Below are 11,508 nucleotides of genomic sequence, written 5' to 3'. Positions count from 1 at the left end.
ACTTCTCCCATTGCAAGAAAGATCAATCTAGTAGGCCAAACCAAACTGATAATTCAAAGAGACTTGCAAAGATAACCAATCATACATAAAAGAATTCAGAGAAGATTCAAATATTGTTCATGGATAAACTTGATCATAAACCCACAATTCATCGGTCTCAACAAACACACCGCAAAAGAAGATTACATCGAATAGATCTCCACAAAAGAGGGGGGAACACTGTATTGAGATCCAAAAAGAGAGAAGAAGCCATCTAGCTAATAACTATGGACCCGAAGGTCTGAGGTAAACTACTCACACATCATCAGAGAGGCTATGGTGTTGATGTAGAAGCCCTCCGTGATCGATGCCCCCTCCGGCGGAGCTCCGGAACAGGCCCCAAGATGGGATCTCACGGGTACAGAAGGTTGCGGTGGTGGAATTAGGTTTTTGGCTCCGTATCTGGTAGTTTGGGGGTACGTAGGTATATATAGGAGGAAGGAGTACGTCGGTGGAGCAACAGGGGGGCCACGAGGGTGGAGGGCGCACCCAGGGGGTAGGCGCGCCCCCCTACCTCGTGCCTTCCTGGTTGATGTCTTGACATAGGGTCCAAGTCCTCTGGATCACGTTCGTTCCGAAAATCACGTTCCCGAAGGTTTCATTCCGTTTGGACTCCGTTTGATATTCTTTTTCTGCGAAACTCTGAAATAGGAAAAAACAGCAATTCTGGGCTAGGCCTCCGGTTAATAGGTAGGTCCCAAAAATAATATAAAAGTGTATAATAAAGCCCAATAATGTTCAAAACAGAATATAATATAGCATGGAACAATCAAAAATTATAGATACGTTGGAGACGTATCATGTGTCATCGACAAACTGATACATACTGGCCCTCCGGGCTACTCTTTCAGCTTCTTCTTGCTCTTCGGGAAGTTCTCCGGTTTGGAGGAAGTGGACTATGTGCCTTGCCCAAGTTGGAGCCTGGGGCTCGGCAACGAGGACTAGCGGCACCTCCTCATTCATGGGAGCGCGTTCCTTGACTAGGGGGACCAGCCCGGCAATCAGAGGGGAGTTGTTTCCGGCAGGGCCCTGCCAGGAGCCCCGAGAGGCTCTACCGGGAGAGGCTTACCGGAGTCCAGTTTCCTCCTTTTTCGGGCCATTATTGCCGGTGATACGGAGGGCTGAGTAAGATGGAGAACAAAAGTTCCTGGTTCCATAGGAAGCTTTTGCGCAGCACACTTTGACAGATGATCAGCAATGTTGTTTTCCGCATGGGGTACGTGCTCTGTTCGCAATCTGTCAAAGCGCTCCTCCAGTCTCCTCACTTCCTCAACGTATGCCTCCATCAATGGGCTTTGGTAATCCTTGTTGACTTGTCTCACCATAAGTTGTGAATCTCCTCGAATGATCAGCTTCTTAATTCCCAATTCAGTGGCAATCCCGAGCCCGACAAGGAGCCCTTCATACTCTGCTATATTGTTGGTCGCCTCCTCCCGGGGAAAATGCATCTGGACGACATACTTCAGGTGCTCTCCAGTGGGAGCAACGAGAAGCACGCCAGCCCCTGCACCTTGCAGGGAGAAGGCACCATCGAAATACATGATCCATTCTTGGGGTGCTTCCTTGTCGGGAATAACTGTTTCCAGCACTTCTTCATCAGGGGTTGGCGTCCATTCTGAAATAAACTCTGCCAATGCCCTGCTCTGAATCATTGATGTGCTTTCAAATTTTAGGCCAAAGTTGGATAACTCCAATGCCCACTCCACTATTCTTCCGGTAGCCTCAGGGTTTTGGAGTATCCTTTGCAAAGGAAAGCGGGTGACAACCGTGATCTCATGGGCTTGGAAGTAGTGGTGCAGTTTCCTTGAGGCCAAGACAAGGCCAAAAATCAACTTTTGCACACCAGAGTACCTGGATCTAGCCACCTGCAATAGGGAGCTGACGAAGTACACTGGGCATTGCACCACTTTCTTCCTTTCCGCGTCCTTGGGGTTGTTTCTGCCATTGCGCTCTTCTTTGTCCTGATCCATATCTGACCTTACCGGGTTGTTCTCACTCACCCCCCTGGAAGGGACACTAGCTGAGGCTGCTACTTCCTCCACTTCCCGTTGCGCCACTAGTGCTGCACTAACCACTTGATTAGTTGTCGCCAGGTATAGCAGCAACGGTTCTTGTGGTTTGGGAGCAAACAAAGTGGGTACAGAAGACAAGTAGGCCTTCAAATCTTGCAGTGATGTATCTGCTTCCGGGGTCCACTTCATGGGTCCTACCTTCTTCAAGATCTTGAAGAACGGCAAGGCGCGCTCGACAGACTTGGAGATGAATCTGCTAAGCGCGGCAACGCACCCTGTCAAACGCCTTACATCCTTAATTGTCTTAGGTGCCTGAATCTGCTCGATAGCCTTGATCTTATCGAGGTTGGCCTCTATCCCGTGATGGGACACAAAGGAACCAAGTAGCTTTCCGGAGGGAACGCCAAACATGCACTTCTACGGGTTCAGCTTCAAGTTGATCTTGCGCAGATTAGCAAACGTATCTTCTAAATCCTGGACGAGGGTTGATCTATCCTTGGTCTTGACCACAATATCGTCCATATAAGCTTCAATGTTCCTATGCAACTGTGATTCAAAACCAATCTGGACTACTCTTGCAAAAGTGGACCCGGCACTCTTCAACCCGAAAGGCATGCGTACGAAGCAGTATGTGCCACATGGGGTGATGAATGATATCTTCTCTTCGTCTTCCTTGGAGATAAAAATCTGATGATATCCAGAGTATGCATCCAGAAAAGAGAGCAAATCACATCCTGAAGTGGAATCCACAATCTGGTCAATGCGCAGCAAGGGAAATGGGTCCTTCGGGCAGGCCTTGTTGAGATCTGTGAAATCTATGCAAAGCATCCATTTTCCATTAGCTTTGCGTACGACCACTGGGTTTTCTAACCACGTTGGATGCAGTACTCCTCTGACCAAACCAGCTGCCTCAAGTTGCTTGATTTCTTCTGCAATGAATTGCTGCTAGTCCAAAGCTTGCTTTCGGACCTTCTGCTTGACGGGTCGGGCATATGGGCAGACAGCAAGGTGGTGCTCGATTACCTTCCTTGGAACACCGGGGATACCGGACGGTTGCCAAGCAAACCCATCGACATTCGCCCGCAGGAAGGCAACAAGCGCGCTTTCCTATTTGTCATCAAGGGTGGCACTGACAGTAAAGGTACCATCAGCGCCAGCCAGCCCTGTCGGGACCTTTTTCACATGAGGTACAACAGCCTTGGATCTCTTGCTGTTGGAACTCTCCAGCAAGTCATCAACAGGCGCAACATACTCCGAAGAGGTACGCTTCCTGGATTCCTTGCTGGTGTCCCTGCTAGCCTTTTTCTTTCCGTTGATTTCCTTGGCGGGAACATCTTATCCACGCAAATAATTGCATCCTTCTCGTCTGACGGAATGGAAATGACTCCCACCGGCCCTGGCATCTTCAAGGTGTTGTAGGCACAGTGGGATGCCGCCATGAATTTTGCCAGAGTTGGGCGTCCAAAGATTCCATTGTATGGCAGGGGGAGGTCGACCACATCAAACACAACCTTCTCAGTCTGGTAGTTCAACTCTCTTCCGAATGTCACTGGCAACGTGATCTTTCCCTTAGGATGACCCCTACCGGGGTTGACTCCTTGAAACGTGCCTGTGATTTTGAGTTCTTCCACTTCTATCTGAAGTTTGCTGATAACCTTTGGGGAAATCAGATTCAACCCGGCCCCGCTGTCAACCAACATCTTTGTGACTTTGAGGTTGCGGATCATTGGTGAAACCAACAACGGCAAGCATCCTACCATGGTGGTGTGGTCAGGATGGTCCTCTTCGTCAAAGATGATGGGCGTGCGTGACCACTTGAGCGGCTTCCGAGATTCTGCCGCTGGCTCCACGGCATTGACTTCACGCGCCCACCATTTAAGTTGGCGGTGAGAGGAGTGCAAAGATGCACCTCCGTCAATGCACAGGGCGTCAGTGGCCTTCTGGAATTCCTGCTCACTGGTTTCCTCTTCATCCCCTCCATCACTTTCATCATTGCAATCTTCCTTCTCTTGGCCCCTGGCGGGTTTTCCTTGGTTCCAAAGAGCCTTGCCAGGGTGATTTGCCTCACCGCCTCGGCCCTTCCCGCCAGCGCCATTCTGACCTTTTTCCTTATCATGCTTCTCATATTTAGCCCTCTGCTTCTTGATGAGCTGCTCAACCTAATGACATTCCTAGAGATCGTGGCCCTTGGTCTGATGAATCTTGCAATACGGCCCATCACCTTTTCCAGCCTTCTCGGCAGTCGTAGCCTCTCGGCAGTCAGTGCACACGGCAACTTCCTTGCCGGGGGCTTCGGCCTTAGCCTTCTTGCCGGTACTAGGCATGCCCGATCCCTCAACGGTCAGTACTGCTTTATCCTTGCGCTTTTTGTTGCGCTTCTTGTTCTTCTTCTTCTAACTGGTGGCCTCGTCGTCATCTTTTGAGTCGACGTCGACGCCATCCTCTTCTCCAGGGAGTTTCCTCCCCTCCTCCACCCGAGGACACTTGTCCACCAAGGTGTAAAGTTCCTTCACAGTCTTGGGCAATCGAACGTTCATCTTGGAACATATCCGACGGTTGTGCACGTTGGACTGGAATGCAGCTGTGATAGCTGCCGGGTGGATATCTGGAATATTCCTGTGGACTCGGCTGAACCTCTGCATGTACTTTCGTAGAGTCTCTCCTTCCTTCTGCGGGAGAAGCTGCAATCGCTGGGCCGTCCTGGTTCTTGGTGGCTGCCCGTGAAGGCGCCAACGAACTCATGGCACACGTCAGCCCAGGTCGAGACAGAGTTCTCCGGCAGATGCATCAGCCAAGACCTCACGTTTGGCTTGACCGCCAAAGGGAAGTAATTGGCAAAAACCTTCTCATCTCTTCCCCGGCAGCTTGAACAACGATGGTGTAGATGCTCAAGAACTCTGCCGGGTTCAATCTCCCATCATACTTCTCTGAATCTTTGGCTTGAGCGTGCGAGCGGACGGCCAACGGACTTGCTGCAGCTCACGGGTGAAGGCAGGGCACCCAGCCTCGAAAGGCAGGTACCGGCTCTGCCGAGCGCAGGCTCATCGGCGTTGGGGCCATCGCGCCCATTGGACTAGTGGTGGCCATCCCGGCGTCGCTCGATGGTGACGTGCGCTCCCTCTATCTGCCTGTTCTCCGGGACTCGCCATCGGCCTTGACGTCCTTGAGGATCGGACGAAGCCATCGAGATGTCATCAAGCTCTTGGTCCCGTGGCCCTTGCGTTGGTTGCCACGGAGGGGATTGTACCGTGGGTGTGGCCCATTCTGCATGGCCAGCAGTGTGGGCCGCCATCCTCGTCTAGGGAGGCTGTGGCGGGCCAGCTTGCTATGAGCTTCCAGCCTCGGCAAAGCCAATCAGACTCTGAATGGTGGCTCTCTACTCATCCATCTGATCAGCTGTCGGTGGAAACCTTAGCAGTAGCTGGGCCCGCGCCATAGCCTTCGAAGCGGTGCTTGGCATTAGTGATGATGATGTAGACCGCAGCTTCACCTGGCTCCTGACAGTGCCGACGGTGGCTGCGCCGGGCTCCCGTCATCGGGGGCCAGTCGCTGGGATGGCGTGGTGACGAGGTGATGGCGCGCGCGGGCCAATGACTCCGTTCAGAGGATTGGCTGGGCCAGTTTGCTCTGGGGGTGGTGCATGTCCTGCGACCGCGCCCACAGAGGGGGCGGCCGTAGGATTGCAATTCACCTCGAGATGAACGTCACCGCCGTGGCTATGCCCCTCGGCCAGGCCGGGAGGGACACAAGGAATAATCTCTCTACCTGTACCTCACGGAGCGTGGTCATCGGGATGTTGTTGGTGTTGTCCATCTCCGGTGCCTCCCGCTCCTGCTTCGATCGCGAGAAAGGTGGTGACAACGCCGCCTGCGCCGACCACGTCTCCCGCAGTACCCATATCCTCATGTGCCTCCGTATTCCCCGCGGCATCGGCGGTCGCGGGCGGCTGGGCCTTCGAGGTGGACGAGTGAGCTGCGGCACCAGACTTCTTCTTGGGCACCATAGTCGATGGAACCATCGATGATGAAAATGGCGATGAAGATGACGCGCTGCTTATGCTCTCGGGTTCACGCAAGTGATCCGCCTACCTGGCGTGCCAACGATGTCGTGGGAAACCACAGCCACGTTCGGCGGGGGGATGGGAACGTTGCATAAAGAGCGGAGAAGCATAACACAGCACTACAGAAATCACACGGGCAATTTTACCTTGGTTCGGGCCGCCGCGAGGCGTAAAACCCTACTGCTTTTGTGGATTGATGGTGGAGAATGGTGGAAAAGCGCGGCGCTCTTGCCCGGCAAGGTTGCCTCGAGGCGAGAGTGGCTACGTGCGTATGAATGTGCGAGGGTCCGAATCCCTTCTACGGTTGCCATGGGCCTCCTTTTATAGATCAAGAGGTCGCCACAGTGGTAAATCAGTCTTTACATACTGATTAGATAGCAAACAGTGCTATCATACCTAACTTTGCAGGCTGACAGAGCGCATTAAATGCGCTGCTTAGTGCCACATCACACCTTGCCCGGCAGGCCCTGCCAGGCTGTTTTGCCAGCTTCGCGCCTGCTTGCTTGACACGTCTCAGGACGGGTGTCGCTTGGAGGTATTTTCCCTAGGAAGTGGCTGCCATGTGGCAGGTGATACGTCTCCAATGTACATATAATTTTTTATTGTTCCATGCTGCTATATTATCAATCTTGGATGTTTTATAATCATTTTATAGTCATTTTATATCATTTTTTGGTACTAACCTATTGACATAGTGCCAAGTGCTAGTTGTTGTTTTCTGCATGTTTTTTACATCACAGGAAATCAATATGAGATGGAGTCCAAACGCAACGAAACTCCACGGAGATTTTTTTTGGACCAGAAGAACGTAATGGGCCCTGGCTGTGCCTGGGGGGTGCCTCGAGGAGGGCACAACCCACCAGGGCGCGCCAGGAGGCCCAGGTGCGCCCTGGTGGGTTGTGCCCACCTCGGGTGCCCCCGGACCGCCTCTTTGCTCTATAAATACCCCCAATATTCCAGAAACCCTAGGGGAGTCGAGAAAATATCCATCCAGCCGCCGCAGAGTCTAGAACTATCGGGGAAAATGACATCTATGGCATCACGGGGAATCCCTACTACGGTTGACAGGGCGCAGGGCTGTGGAAAGAGCGGGTTTAGGAGATCAACACGGGGGACTTTTATCCAGGTTCGGGCCGCAAGCGATGCGTAATACCCTACTCCCGCTGGTCTGTGTTTATCTGGTGTCCTTGGACTAGCTACAAAGCGTGCGGGGTCCAAAAAGTCTGAATCCTTCCTCAGTACGCCGCAGGCCTCCTTTTATAGTCAAAGGGGTCGCCAAAGTGGCACACAGGAGGTGGAAAGTATGTACTGTACACAAGTCTATCCCTGGCACTGTAGGACAAAACGCATTTAATGCGCTGCCGACGTGCCCTCTCACTTTATCGGAGACGGCAAGGAAGCTCGTCCCATCCGTCGCCGCTTCGCCTTGCTCTGATGCGCGTCCAGGCTGACGAGGTGTGCAGCACCACGCTGGCTGGCTGGCTGCTGAGTTGCTGTGGTGGCAGAGTCTTCACGAAGATCTGCATGCCGCCACACAGGTGCTTGCTGAGTTGGCCTGGAAGCTGCACGTTGCCACGCAGGTGCCTGCCTTGTTGGCGGGCTGACTGCTGTGTTGGAACGGCGGTGGAGCCTTGGTAGGTGTGGGCCTGGCTGCGGCCGCAGATGTCCCCGGCAAGGGTCTTTCCGGGGTCTCGCAGGTGTCCCCGGCAAGGATCTTGCCGGGGGTCTTGTGAGCGTCCCTGCCAAGGATCTTGCCGGGGGTTTCTGTCTTCTGGTTCTCATCTACCCTTGTATGTTCTTGGTCTTCACAAAGATCTGCATGCCACCATGCAAGCGCCTCCCGAGCCTTGGTTCCAATGTCGTTGATGGTGTTGGAACTCTTAGGCTCAAGGGTGGTGGCCTCGCTGGTGTTGGGCAAGTTGCCCCAGCAAGGCTCTCGCTGGGGCTACGTAAGCTGCCCCGGCAAGGCTCTTGCCGGGGAAAGCCCACCTTGTCCCTTTGCTCCTCGCGCCTCTGGCTTGGCGCTGCTCTGGTTATCTTGTGTCTTCGCTTCCTCTGCCCCGCCAAGCGTGGCCGCAGGCGTGGCTACAACTCCCCGTGCACAAGTAAAGGGGTACAGAAAGCCCCTACTTTTGTATACCGACAGGAGCCCCCGGGCCTGGGCCACACATAAGCGCAGAGCATTGTTGGGCCAGGCCCAGAACGGTGCGCGGGCATGTGTGGCAGAGTCTTTACTGTGGTAATTCCTTCGCCAGTTGCCCTTCCCCATGACCTGCATTGAATGCATGACGTGGGGGGCGTGCGTGGAGCGGTTGCAGCACGCTTGCGTCACATCGTGGCGGATAGTAAAGAGGCGGCTCGCGCCTTCCCCATAAAAGGAGGAAAACACAGGGGCGCGGCTCATTTACTGAGTGGACTCGGGTCGTGGCCTTCAAGGCACCCGCGCCCCACGATCACGGGGTGGAAAACAGTCACTTCACTTGTCTTCTTGATTCTGGCTCGCTCGCCACGTGTCCTTCATGCCCCAAGGAGGGTAGGTGGTGGACGCGGAGGGCACGGGCTTTAATGCCGAGGCGGGAAACCGGGTCGTCGCTGATTGGAGCAGCGGGTCGGTCCCGATTCCCTGCGCCCCGGCGGCCGGATTGGTCAAGTGGGGCGGCCGTCCTTAGATCGGGGAGGCCGAGCCCCGGCCCTGCCCTTTTATAAGAAGGGGAGCGGGATGGCATCTTTCAATCCTTCAACAGTCATCTCCTTCCATCTTGACTCCCCCTCCCCTCGCTATGGCGAGAGGGCGCGCCGGCGCTTCAATGGCAGCTACGAGGGTCTCCGCTCGACAGCGCGCCCCTCCTCCCCAGGAGCTCGTGGTGGAGGAGACCTCCGCGGGAGGAAGAGGAAGGGTGCGAGGCCGAGGCCACCGTGGCGCTCGGGGAGAGGAGGACGGGGCGGCGCACCGGCCGCGCCTCCGCCAGCGGCTCTTCCCCCAATGGAGGGCCATGTCGGAGACCAGCCCCGTGAATTCTTCATCAGGCTATACAAGCCAGTGCGTGGTCGCCTCCGTCTCCCCACTCTGTTCGCTTGGGAGATGGAGCTTGACCCGCCACAGGCCTTGAGGCTACATATGAGGGGTTGCGGGAATGGCAGCATGCAGGTCGACGTCGACTTCCCCGCCCCTCATGTCATGTATCTCCTCCGCGGGTGGAAGACCTTCGCCTGTGCCCATAGCCTGTCGGAGGGGCTCATCCTCCACTTTGCGTTGACGGAGAGTGGCCTGCTTTCCGTCAAGGTCTTTGGGTGCTCGGGAAATCGCCTAAGGTGTTGCGTGGAGAGCTCCACTGACGACGAAACCTCCTCCTCGAGCAAGAGTGACGAGGAGGACAACGACAACGACGACGAGGGCATCAAGTGGGAGGACGCCGACTCCGACTCCGACTGACCGCGTCCTGCCGAGGGTCTTCCTCGTCAAGCTCTCCATCGGTGCGTTCCCCGTTGCTCCCTTTTTGCCTTCACCTGCTGCACCTGGGAGGAAAGGGGCAAGAACGGAGATCACGGGGCACTTATCTTTCTTTTAAATTGTAGGCACTTGGCAAATCTTAATTTCTAGAAAATGTAACCTCCCGAGCCCATGCTTGTGTCCTGTAACCTCTGTTCTTGCATCAGCATGTTAATGAAAAAGTCTAGCCTTGCCGGGAACCCGTGCACGTGTATGTTCGTGCATAGGCGAAATGCCTCCTTAATGTAAATAAACGAGTCCTCCCGGCAAGCTGCCCTGCCGGCGCCCTTTGCGCCTGCAGGAGAATCATATCTGTCGGGTTACACACAAAGGGTCCAGCCCCCCGTCCACCTCATTTTAGCAAGGGCTACTACAACCACTCCGACCGAAGCAGCGTTCGGGCCGGAAATGGGAGCACCCGAGTTTTTAAAGAAGAGTGGCAAGGTTTTCTAATGCACAAGTCATAGGTTACAAACACGAATGGGCAAGAGGTAAACTTTATCTCTTTGGTTTGCCGGGGATCGCCGTGCCGGCGGTCTTCTCAACTTCTTGCCGGAGCCGGGTCCTTGGCGGGATCGCGCGTCCTTGCCGTGGCTGGAAAGAAGAGAGGGCAAGAGCATGGAACCTCGGTGGTCCACTAACATTTATTGGAATCAAAAAGCAGTACAGTACCTTGGACAAGCATGCATATACGTATACACATAAACATGGAAATCGACAGGAAACTATACATACTAAGGGATTCCTTTCCCTGACTGCGCATAGGGTCTGCGCTTGGCTCTGTACATAGGGTTACATGCCTTGCCGGCAAGGCTAGTACAAAATGGGGGTCGCCGGGTGATACGTCTCCAACATATCTATAATTTTTTATTGTTCCATGCTATTATATTATCTGTTTGGTATGTTTAATGGGCTTTATTATACACTTTAATATTATTTTTTAGACTAACCTACTAACCGGAGGCCCAGTGCAAATTGCTGTTTTTTTTGCCTATTTCAGTGTTTTGCAGAAAAGAATATCAAACGGAGTCCAAACGGAATGAAACCTTCGCGAGGATCGTTTTTGGAACAAACGCAATCCAGGAGACTTGGAGTGGACGTCAAGGAAGCAACGAGGCGGCCACAAGGTAGGGAGGCACGCCCAGGGGGAGTAGGCGCGCCCCCCACCCTCGTGGGCCCCTCGTGGCTCCACCGACCTATTTCCTTCGCATATATATACTCTTATACCCTGAAAACATCGAGGAGCACCACGAAACACTTTTTCCACCACCGCAACCTTCTGTACCCATGAGATCCCATCTTGGGGCCTTTTCCGGCGCTCTGCCAGAGGGGGAATCGATCACAGAGGGCTTCTACATCAAAACCATAGCCTCTCCAATGATGTGTGAGTAGTTTACCATAGACCTTCGGGTCCATAGTTATTAGCTAGATGGCTTCTTCTCTCTCTTTGGATCTCAATACAAAGTTCTCCTCGATTCTCTTGGAGATCTATTCGATGTAATACTTTTTGCGGTGTGTTTGTCGAGATCCGATGAATTGTGGGTTTATGATAAAGATTATCTATGAACAATATTTGATTCTTCTCTGAATTCTTATATGTATGATTTGATATCTTTTCAAGTCTCTTCGAATTATCAGTTTGGTTTGGCCTACTAGATTGATCTTTCTTGCAATGGGAGAAGTGCTTAGCTTTGGGTTCAATCTTGCGGTCTCCTTTCCCAGTGACAGCAGGGGCAGCAAGGCACGTATTGAATTGTTGCCATCGAGGATAAAAAGATGGGGTTTATATCATATTGCTTGAGTTTATCCCTCTACATCATGTCATCTTGCCTAATGCGTTACTCTGTTCTTATGAACTTAATACTCGAGATGCATGATGGATAGCGGTTGATGTGTGGAGTAATAGT

Source organism: Aegilops tauschii, chromosome 4 (assembly GCF_002575655.3).
Source record: "Aegilops tauschii subsp. strangulata cultivar AL8/78 chromosome 4, Aet v6.0, whole genome shotgun sequence".
Lineage (NCBI taxonomy): Eukaryota > Viridiplantae > Streptophyta > Magnoliopsida > Poales > Poaceae > Aegilops > Aegilops tauschii.
This window is presented reverse-complemented; position numbering follows the sequence as displayed.